General features: G+C 40.0%; 1 protein-coding gene across 1 annotated transcript in view; it reads right to left on the minus strand.

The window, feature by feature from the left end:
* LOC126336359 (PRL-1 phosphatase) overlaps positions 1–6,871 on the minus strand; it is a 565,928-nt gene extending 559,057 nt beyond the window's left edge. Inside the window, exon 1 of the mRNA XM_049999953.1 lies at positions 6,763–6,871. The gene's annotated coding sequence lies outside the window, so the exon portion shown is untranslated. The remainder of the gene's footprint in view (positions 1–6,762) is intronic.
* Positions 6,872–12,041: the final 5,170 nt, after the last annotated feature.

The following is a 12,041-nucleotide window of genomic DNA, read 5'->3' on the forward strand; positions in this document are numbered from 1 at the left end:
CACTGGAGAACGCAGACTTCTTGGCCGTCCTGTTGGTTTCTTCTTGAGGGCAGATCCTACCTTTTCAAAGTTATTAATCCAACATTTCGACGGAACGACATCATAACGTCCTAAACTATAAAAACGTCGAAACTCTCTCTGCGCCGCTACCGAACTATCATTGTTTTTATTAAACATTTTTATGGTTAACGCACGCTGTTGTCCGCTCCACTGATCCATGATTACTGAAATGGCGGACTGTTTACTCGTTAACTGTCACGAACCCCCAGAGCTGTCATCTGCCCATGGCCGCCACTACTCATTTCAAACATTCCCACTGTTCTGTCTCACCCTGTATGTACTACAAGTCTGAGACATTGCAACAGAGACGCATACAAACTGCGTTACATGACTGGTTGACGCACGCACACCAAGCCCACTGCAGAGTTACTTGCAATTGTCCTACGACTGCTACTGCAACCGCGCTGAACCCTTATGATACAGAAAATAGATACATCCGCGAAGGCAATGGGTATCACGAAGTTGCACACTATAAAGTCGGTAGGTCGTGTGCGGAAGGTAGTGAAAATAGTGAATAGCGGAAATATTCATTTCTATCGGGGAGAGAGCGCGATGATTAGGGTAATTTTCGGTCGTGGAGCATCTAATGAATTACTTGTCTTGAGATGAAACAATATCATCCTGCCGTTCTACTGATGGCTGCAAGCTTGCAAACTGGCAGCTGTACACTACCTAATTAGCAACAGGGAGGTGAATTTGCATTAGTGTGAAGTGGTTTCATTTGACTAATTCACTTTTTAAACCTGAGTTCCGAACATTATAGCTGGACGTATTTGGCAGCACCCGGAGTGGGAAACAATGACCTACAGAAACAATTGATAGCTCTAATTGTTACGCTTTGGTCCATTAAAAGTCCATTAATATGAATAATGAACTTCAGTGTTTCTTAATGAGGCACGAAAGACCTTTTCAAACTACGGGAGAGTTCATCAGGGCTTAGCCTCATTTCGCTTCGACCTAAGCTGTTCGCCGGGAGAACTTTAGCCAGAGCTGACAACGGCGTCTACTATCTATAGCCCGTTGAGCTGTTTTTTGATTTAGCAGTTTGCTGTTCCAGCAAATGCCTCTCTTTTTTCCTCTAGTTTATCGGATTAATGCCCGTGTTCCCAGTTTCGGAAAACGAATTCTCTTTTTGGTAAATATGGAACAAATATGCATATCTTTAATCTTCTGTCCCTCTCTTTCATCCGAACAGTCAGGATTCGACCCCATGATTCCTATAATACTTTCTGAAACTCTTCGTGACTTTACACCTAAAAGTACTTTAAGATGTACACCTGGACACATTTTTTGCTTGTAAGAAAGCTGCTACGTCACTTCTTTAATGGTTAACTGAGACGAGGGAAGACCAAAGAACACTCCTTCCAACAGGCCCATTAGCAGTTAATCATCATCTCCGCACAGTATTATTCAAATCAATTACCGTATTAGTTGTTGTACAGGTACTCCAAACTCAATTACACAAAAAAAAAAAAAAAAAAACGTGGCATTTTTCTTAACAATTCTGTTTCGCCTTTCGGGCTTCTTCAGGTGTCGCGAACCATAGTCTTAGAGCGCCTACGAAGATTGCTTAGTAAATTGTCGAATCACAGTGAAAAAAGTTTAACGCGAAATTAAGAGAGCGGAATGTTTTTCTGTTAAGTGGCACATTAAAAAATGTAGCTTGGGATGTCATCAAATTTTATTATAGTACAGTAAGTAAATCTGTTATTCTTTACCCAAAATGAGAATACAATAGCTAAAACACAGCGCTTTCCAGTTCTCTGTGTATTCGACAGCTAATGTTCCTACATTTTTAAATCGTCGCAATTTGAAACTTTTCCCAAACGCAAATTAAGGTGTTTTATTACGAAGGTGTGCTGAAAAGTACTTCCTCCGAATCTATTTATGCGAAAACTCCTTATGCCTTCGAATAAAACAGAAGTTATTAACAGTCAACATCTATATTCTTCAATTCTATATATTTGCAGCCCTCTGTCGTTAAAGGGCACCGAATTGTAGCGTTTAACTTGGCAGCGTGTACTCGTAACTATGTATATGTCGGTGCGTGAGAAACATCGAGCTGTAATCGAGTTTTGAATTCGAAGAGTTCGTTCACACTTGGAGCACCCTCTCCTTCAGCATGAAAATGCCAAGACCGCACACGAGCTTTGCAACAATTCGACGCCTTGGCTTCACTGTCATCGATCAATGCTCCTTCGAGGACTTGACTTTCATATTAAGAAAGCGGTGCAAGCAGAGGTGAGGTTTTGGCTCCGGGAACAGTCAAACATTCTACATTGATGGTATTAACGAACTGGTATCTCGTTTGCAGAAATGGGTTCGTCGTCAGGGCGCTTATGTTGAGACATAAATATGTAAAGATGCAGAATATTTACAACAATTGGTTTCAGTTTCGAAGCCTGAAGTTTTCACATAAAAAACCAGAGGCATTACTTTTCAGCAAGTCCACGTAGATCCTTCCGAATTGTGTACTATTAGTACCACGATTCTTCCTCCTCCCCCCACCCCCTACCGCCTCCACCCTCCGATCACGATTGTCCCTTAATCGGTAAGTTTTACTGTGTAACCAGCAGTGAAACAAGCCAGTTTCATCGGTGTAGGAGGTTCAACATGGTTCAAATGGCTCTGAGCACTATGGGACTTAACTTTTGAGGTCGTCAGTCCCCTAGCACTTACTACTCAAACCTAACTGACCTAAGGACATCACACACATCCATACCCGAGGCAGGATTCGAACCTGCGACCGCAGCGCCTAGAACCGCTCGGCCACAAGGGTCGGTAGTGTAGAAGGTATCTATGAAAAACTCTATGAGCTCTGTGCTTCTTACCGCGTTTGGTTTTTGTAAAGAACAATGAGTAGTGAAATAAGAAGTGCTGGACTCAAAAAAAAAGGTGTTTGATATTTTGAACTAACATTAAATATTAGAAATAATAACCTCCATCGGTAAAACTTGTTTGTCCTAACACTACCGCTGTTCCCTTCCTTGGGAATGCCCGTCCGTCCGGTTCTGCAGAAAGTTCAATTCCTATTGTGTTTTAAGTTCATCTTTTTCCAGCAACAGAGACCCAAGTGTGGGGGCATTCTGAGATAAAGTTTGTATGAATCAGACTCTTTGGCTAGAAAATACGGCGTTGAAGAATCGCTGTAACTTATTTCACATAGTCGTTGACAGAGCTCTTTCATCTCCATTTTACGGAAAACAGCAGCTTGTTTTCGTGTCTGGCGATTTCTCACCCAGTATACATAAAAGATTACAGATCCTGTATTTAAAAACACCAAACACGAAACGATTTTGACACAAAATTCACTTATTTCGATACTCACTTCGGCACACAAACACTGAATTTGAAAACTGAAGTGTCGACAACGGCAGTACCCAGACGTAACTGCACCTGCGGCCACTGTTTACCCTTTTTTTTTTTTAGGTAAAAATAGCGAACTGATATGGGCGACGGATCGACTGGAGGAAATGGGTACATTCAATATATCGAGAAGCCCAATCTTTCCTGTTTTGTGTTAAAAGCAGAAACAAGTGCAGGAAATTACGTAGTTTTGCGTCGGGACCACAGTATTATTTAGTTTTAACCGATTTCTGGTGTAACTTTTTAGACTGCACTGGGGACAGAAAAAAGTATTCACCGAACCGGCTCTGAATCTGGCATTATATCTCTTGCCTATATACATTTCTCATGTAAAGAACTTATTGGCATAGAATAAGGTAACCTAAAGCAAAATTTTCTTCACATAGTTAATACAGAACCTACCTTGCTCCAAAATATATTTGTAGCTGGAGCACACGAACGCGACGGCGGCTGCAACTAGTTTTCCTGGCACCGCTCCCGGAAACTGCTAACCAAACCGTGTCACATGGCTCGATAAGATCCAGCCCTCCACCCACGCCGCAGCTCTGTCATAATGACCCAGCTACTTACATCCGCAAAAATTAGATGTTCTCTAGTCACTTACGTAGAACATTTTACTCTCTCCTCTCAATAGAAAATACTTCAGACGCTATATCGAGTATGATGCACTTGAGTGTCAGTTCAACAAATTACATACTCTGCATTCTGCTGGTATCAGCCTTCTCCGGCGTCCTGTATGTGTTATGCTTTCTCGTAAATCTAAGTACATGAAATACAACAAAGACCATACATCGGGCGTTGGAAAGATACAGGTCGTTAATTTGCGCTCTTCTTAGCGAGGAGCAAGAGTGTCTGAACATTCAAATGTGCAAAAGGGGATATCTGCCGCCAACATACATTGCCTCCATGTCACGTGACTGTTGTACGTACCTCTGAAAAAGTAGATATTCTTCCTTCCACGTATTTCCATTGACATCCTTACCACTGTTCCTACTATTATATAAATTTGTGAAAACAGATCAATATATGCGTTGCATTAAATTATGTTTATCATATAGGCCCTATATAAGTGCAATTCCGTCCTTATAAGCAATTCTTTTTTGTTTGGCCTATTCATTAGGGGCATCATCAGTGATTTATCATGATGGCAATTGTAATTCTGTACATTTTGCTAGGTGATGTAATGTTTTCTGTTAGCACTACAGATAAATATGTATGATCATACAATATTCTTTATATTATAAGTCACTGATAACGCCTAAAAGGATAAACGTTCAGATGAAAAAAAACGGATTTGTTCTTATCAATATGATAAACGTAATTGAAGCAAGAACTGATAACGAATGACTGCAAGTATTAACAATGTCTTAATCATAAAAACTCCAGTCAGTAAACCTAATAAGACGGCACAAGAATTAACCACAAACCAAACAGCAATGTCAACAGCACAAAATAAAAGAATACAAATACTTTCACTGTTCCAATTGGCAACGAGGTAAAAGCAAAGTAGGAATGCATACAACCAAAAATAAACAGACAAAACTTTAGTAATTTCAAATAATTTAGTAGCACTGGACATGAAAGGACATATTGTTTTACTACTGAAGTGATATGAAACGGATGAAGGAATGCAAATACAATCGAGGATGAACCAATGGTATGAAATACTATTAGCAAATATTATTCAGAATTGCTTAACTCTACTGTAATGAACATACTGTGACTAACAAATATTTGTGCAAGAACGGGGGCGAGCAGCCACTTCAACAATTTTAACCGTAATTTATCATCAAAAATATTTACACGAAAATTACATTTTTTTTAAACACTGAGCTCACAGTGTTCGAACTATAAGAAACCCTGCGTGTGGGAAAGATTATGTTTTCTATAAACCACTGGATTTTTTTTTCCTCTTACAAGCCTGCAATCCATTCCTAAATGTGGCACTTTCATAACACCAGTAACGTCACATTAAAGATATAATTACAGTACGCATTTGACTTTTCATGATGTTTAAAAGGGCATGATTATGTAGCGTCATGTCACATTCCTTAAGAACTGAACGAAAATACCGAAAAATAAACACTTGACAGTGCTGTTACTCTGTCATTATGTAAGTATATAAATCACCTTTTAAGTTACGGTTATAAACCAGCGCAAAAGTAATGATTAGCGTATGTTTGTTCTCCTGTTCGAGTCCGCCTAAGTCATAAACTGTAACATTCTAGGCAACATTTCCTGTATGGTAATACAGTACGGACAGAGAACATGAATTTCAGATAAAAGGGTCGAACCAAAATACGGAATCACCGTAATTTTTCACAAAAGAATTTGGATCACTATGTAAAAGTCGATTATTTAAGCTATAAACTGTAACAAATCCCACCATTTGAACATTATTAGATAATACCAATCCTCTGTCTTTATTTTAGCAATGTAATACATCTTCCATTGCGCGCTACGTTTACTATTTCACACTATCCACCTGATGAAATGCGTGATACGAGACGAAGTATAACAAAAACATTCGCTCAGACACGGAGTCGGTCATTGGTCTTCCCCCACTACAGCCTACGTGCTCGTGGAAGGTCAGTTACCCACCACACGTGTTACTTTCCTGTCAGGATGACAGAATTCCAAGGTTATTGACCTCGCAGGAACATTAACGACTCTCGATTGTTCCGCCTTAATCCAAAAACATCCCACCGCAGCCTGATATGCACATACTCACTGCCACAAATGTTGCAATATCATAATTATACGGTGATTAATAAAAAAAAGTAGTGAAATCAACACGCTGAAATTCCTAATTAATTTGATATGAAACTGCTGAAGTAAAATCAAGAACAAAACCCTTATATCTGAGATATATAAACATGTTTGTATACAAAGGGCTGTATTTACGGGACGGTTCTCGATAAATCCCACCACGTCTCGTATCTTTATGTCTTCACACATCCACATAACAAATAAACAAAGCTGTTATGGTTTACTATCGTAAACAACACGAACAGTTTCACGATGATTTCATTCACGTGTTAATCTTGATTGCTTGCATGGAAACACTACGAAAACAATTAAGCTAAAAGCCACAATACCGGCGTCATCACAAGAATGTTTTGGTTAGACGTCACTATCTGACGTACACTGCGTGGTCACACGGGATATAACAACATTATCAGCATTGTCGCTGATATGACGTCAAATATATGTGAATGACGCACACTGGTTTCAGATATCACAATCGAATGTCGCAATAGCGGAACGAAAACAAATGTTGTCACTAGTTTTAAACATCCACTACAATAAAAATATGACGTTAAAAATCTTACTCACCACAAGAGCCATGCACATTGAAGACTGATTAGACAGTTAAAGACGCAAATCCGTACAGTCGGATGTTTTAAGCACTCCCACAGGCGAACAGAACTCAAGGTTAACTGTCTGCGGAACAAAGATGGAGGACTGTCTAGACGGCGGAGCTCTGTCTGGCGTGACGTCACCCTGAGGTGGAATACCATTGGCTGACGGCAGTCTGCGTCGAAGAAGAGGGGCGCTTCATTACAAAATATGCGGCGTTTCTAGAGCAACGCGTCTGTCAGGACGTAACATTTCTGCTGCAGTGACACGAACGCCTAAATCCATGTGACGCAACCAGCAACCTGTATAAGTTCCTGAAAATTCTTTTTATATAGCGCTGTGACAATCAGGTGTGAATAAAGCAGCTGGTATTCCATTATTCTGAGGAGGCTTTCCAGTCTTTCAGATGAAAAGTAAAACAAAACACATTACTGGAACAATTTAATCGTGTGGTCACTTAATTATGCGGGACATCCATGGGTTAAAAGTATATAAGATCCGCCACCAGTCAGATTTTTAAGTGCTGCAGATCGCAAAACTGCGCTGAGAATGCATTTCTTAAAGCTTTCATGACGCGTCGAATATTCCGTCGTTTTTCGGACGACTCACCTTAAGAATAATTGAAAGTTTGTCAATCGAAATATCGTAAAATGATTAAGAATATCCCGGAAGCACGCCCGAAAAATTATGGAATATGTGCTTCTTATCGTGTGGATGTGCAAGTGGATTAGCTATGCCTTTGATGTGCTATTTCAGTACTTATTGTAACATATAAAACGGAAGTTGATCCACCCGTCCAACTCAGTTCCGTGCAATACTGTTTAGTGCCAAGCAAATTTGTACTGCCCTTTGTAACTCATATCAAAAGTCCAAGCCTTTTTTTAAAAAATCTTATTTTAATACATAGTAGTTTCAGAAGTCTGCGTTTTCACTTCTTCATCCATGGTAACGCATAGTTATAACCCTGACTGCAAGAAAGAGAATAATATTACACATCCTTTACAGTATGTCTCCATTATTACAAGCGTGTCTTTCCGCTGCTTTCAAAAACAAATTGCATATTCCATTGTTTCAGCATTTTATCGTTGTAAATGCTTCATGTTAAGAAATCACTATGTTTATTACTGAACCCGTATGCGTTTTCAGTTCAGTTAAAAGAACAATAAAGTTACACATTCGCTTACGGTCTATGCTATGCTAGTGGTATCTGACGGCCAAACTAACGTTCGACGTGTTTGACAAAGTCAGTCTAAATCAGTTTAACCTTTCATTTGTAGACTTAGAGAAAGCTAATGACAAAGTTGACTGGAATACTCGCTTTCAAATTCTGAACGTGGCAGGGGTAAAATACAGGGAGCGAAAGGCTATTTACAATTTGTACAGAAACCAGATGACAGTTATAGAAGTCGAGGGGCATGAAAGGGAAGCAGTGGTCGGGAAGGGAGTGAGACAGGGTTGTAGCCTCTCCCCGATGTTATTCAATCTGTATATTGAGCAAGCAGTAAAGGAAACAAAAGAAAAATTTGGAGTAGGTATTAAAATCCATGGAGAAGAAATAAAAACTTTGAGGTTCGCCGATGACATCGTAATTATGTCAGAGACAGCAAAGAACTTGTGAGAGCAGTTGAACGGAATGGACAGTGTCTTGAAAGGAGGAAATAAGATGAACACCAACAAAAGCAAAACGAGGATAATGGAATGTAGTCGAATTAAGTCGGGTGATGCTGAGGGAATTAGATAGGAAATGATACACTTAAAGTAGTAAAGGAGTTTTGCTATTTGGGGAGCAAAATAACTGATGATGGTCGAAGTAGAGAGGATATAAAATGTAGACTGGCAATGGCAAGGAAAGCGTTTCTGAAGAAGAGAAATTTGTTAAGATCGAGTATAGATTTAAGTATCAGGAAGTCGTTTGTGAAAGTATTTGTATGGAGCATAGCCATGTATGGAAGTGAAACATGGACGATAAATAGTTTGGACAAGAAGAGAGTAGAAGCTTTCGAAATGTGGTGCTACAGAAGAATGCTGAAGATTAGATCACATAACTAATGAGGAGGTATTGAACAGAATTGGGGAGAAGAGGAGTTTGTGGCACAACTTGACTAGAGGAAGGGACCGGTTGGTAGGACATGTTCTGAGGCATCAAGGGATCACCAATTTAGTACTGGAGGGCAGGGTGGAGGGTAAAAATCTAAAGGGAGACCAAGAGATGAATACACTAAGCAGATTCAGAAGGATGTAGGTTGCAGTGGGTACTGGGAGATGAAGAAGGTTGCACAGGCTAGAGTAGAATGGAGAGCTGCATGAAACCAGTCTCAGGACTGAAGACCACAACAACAACATCTATAACGCCAAAGTCACTTTATCCTGCGTGGCTGTATGTCTTCGTGAACCCATGTGATCTTATATAGTGATAAGTTTATTTATTTATTTCTCTTACATCGGGCAAGCGCTTTACACATACTGTACCTTTTTTACATCGTATTTACCTAAGAAATAACCATTTTGTATGACAAATAGTATTGAAATGATTTGAATATCTGTAGTGACGATGTGAGTAAATAAAGAAGGACTTCGAGAAAGTGGATGAAATATGGAGTGGGACAGAAACAATTTCTCTCTAGTGGGAGCAGGTGTTTCTGCCATGTTGTTCAGACAAGAGCGTTAAGGTCGAGGAGAGACATAATGGACAGGGTACATAGATTAGACAGCAGAAAAGACGGAGGGTATAGAACCCCAGCTCTTGTCTTCACACAATCAGGATATTATTCGACAATACTATACTTCTTCTCACTCCCTGGCATTCAGGCATCTTGAAAGATGACGTCTATACTTGAGTGATACGAAACATTGACAGTGGTTGGTTGAAAACAGTTGTGTGTCAGATATATTTTAGGTCTGATAGCTCCTACAGCTTGTACAGAAACCAACTGCAGTCATAAGAATTGGACATAAAACAGTAGCAGTAGGTGAGAAGGCCGTGAGACAGAAACGATTTCTCTCTGGTGGAAACAGGTTTTTCTGCCATGCTGTTTAGACAAAAGCATTAACGTCGAGGAGAAATATAATGGCATAGAATCCCAGCGCTTGTCTGCACGCAGTCAGGATATTATTGGACAAAACTACACTTCTTCTCACTCCTTGGCACCCAGGCATGTTGTTAAATCTGAATATTAAAGAAGCAGAATGAAAGGCAAGGGGAAATTTCGAAAGGGAATCGAAGTTCACTGAGAAGACATTAAAACCTAGAGGTTTGCTAATGGCAATGAAATTCTGTCACTGGTGGAAAATTACTTGGATGGTCAACTGAACGTTGTGGATAGTGTCCTGAGAAGAGGTTAGCAGACGAATGTCAACAAAAGTAGAACCCAGGCAATAGAATGTATTCAGTTAATTAGGCAATGCTGAAGGAAAACTTGATAAAGGAAGAACCGCTTCAGCTCTTAAATGATCCTAAGTTAAAACGGCAGGCTTCGCAGCTTATAGCTGCAGTCTCAGTTATGGAGCCGAGTAGCAAAAAATGGGGAAAAAATATAATAAACAGTACTATCCATACCCCAAGTTAAAGAAAGACGTAGTAAATAACAGATAAGACTACAGTCAATTCATATAAAAATCTCATCGTTCTCAGTAAAATCAAAATAAAACGTCCATGGTAAGAAACGTAGTTGGGTAATGAAATAGGCAGAATAATGTAATCGGCCATCCAAAATAGCAAGAGTCCTACAGTTAAAACCAAGTTCGAAGTATGAAAATGCGGAATTAAAATAATTAATAAGATGGGCTTCCCCCCATGAACCATGGACCTTGCCGTTGGTGGGGAGGCTTGCGTGCCTCAGCGATACAGATGGCCGTACCGTAGGTGCAACCACAACGGAGGGGTATCTGTTGAGAGGCCAGACAAACGTGTGGTTCCTGAAGAGGGGCAGCAGCCTTTTCAGTAGTTGCAGGGGCAACAGTCTGGATGATTGACTGATCTGGCCTTGCAATATTAACCAAAACGGCCTTGCTGTAATGGTACTGCGAACGGCTGAAAGCAAGGGGAAACTACAGCCGTAATTTTTCCCGAGGACATGCAGCTTTACTGTATGATTAAATGATGATGGCATCCTCTTGGGTAAAATATTCCGGAGGTAAAATAGTCCCCCATTCGGATCTCCGGGCGGGGACTACTCAGGAGGATGTCGTTATCAGGAGAAAGAAAACTGGCGTTCTACGGATCGGAGCGTGGAATGTCAGATCCCTTAATCGGGCAGGTAGGTTAGAAAATTTAAAAAGGGAAATGGATAGGTTAAAGTTAGATATAGTGGGAATTAGTGAAGTTCGGTGGCAGGAGGAACAAGACTTCTGGTCAGGTGACTACAGGGTTATAAACACAAAATCAAATAGGGGTAATGCAGGAGTAGGTTTAATAATGAATAGGAAAATAGGAATGCGGGTAAGCTACTACAAACAGCATAGTGAACGCATTATTGTGGCCAAGATAGATACGAAGCCCACACCTACTACAGTAGTACAAGTTTATATGCCAACTAGCTCTGCAGATGATGAAGAAATTGAAGAAATGTACGATGAAATAAAAGAAATTGTTCAGATAGTGAAGGGAGACGAAAATTTAATAGTAATGGGTGACTGGAATTCGAGTGTAGGAAAAGGGAGAGAAGGAAACATAGTAGGTGAATATGGATTGGGGCTAAGAAATGAAAGAGGAAGCCGCCTAGTAGAATTTTGCACGGAGCACAACTTAATCATAGCTAACACTTGGTTTAAGAATCATGAAAGAAGGTTGTATACGTAGAAGAACCCTGGAGATACTAAAAGGTATCAGATAGATTATATAATGGTAAGACAGAGATTTAGGAACCAGGTTTTAAGTTGTAAGACATTTCCAGGGGCAGATGTGGACTCTGACCACAATCTATTGGTTATGACCTGTAGATTAAAACTGAAGAAACTGCAAAAATGTGGGAAATTAAGGAGATGGGACCTGGATAAACTGAAAGAACCAGAGGTTGTACAGAGTTTCAGAGAGAGCATAAGGGAACAATTGACAGGAATAGGGGAAAGAAGTACAGTAGAAGAAGAATGGGTAGCTCTGAGGGATGTAGTAGTGAAGGCAGCAGAGGATAAAGTAGGTACAAAGACGAGGGCTGCTAAAAATCCTTGGGTAACAGAAGAAATATTGAATTTAATTGATGAAAGGAGAAAATATAAAAATGCAGTAAATGAAGCAGGCAAAAAGGAATACAAACGTC

Source organism: Schistocerca gregaria, chromosome 2, assembly GCF_023897955.1.
Source record: "Schistocerca gregaria isolate iqSchGreg1 chromosome 2, iqSchGreg1.2, whole genome shotgun sequence".
Classification (NCBI taxonomy): Eukaryota; Metazoa; Arthropoda; class Insecta; order Orthoptera; family Acrididae; genus Schistocerca; species Schistocerca gregaria.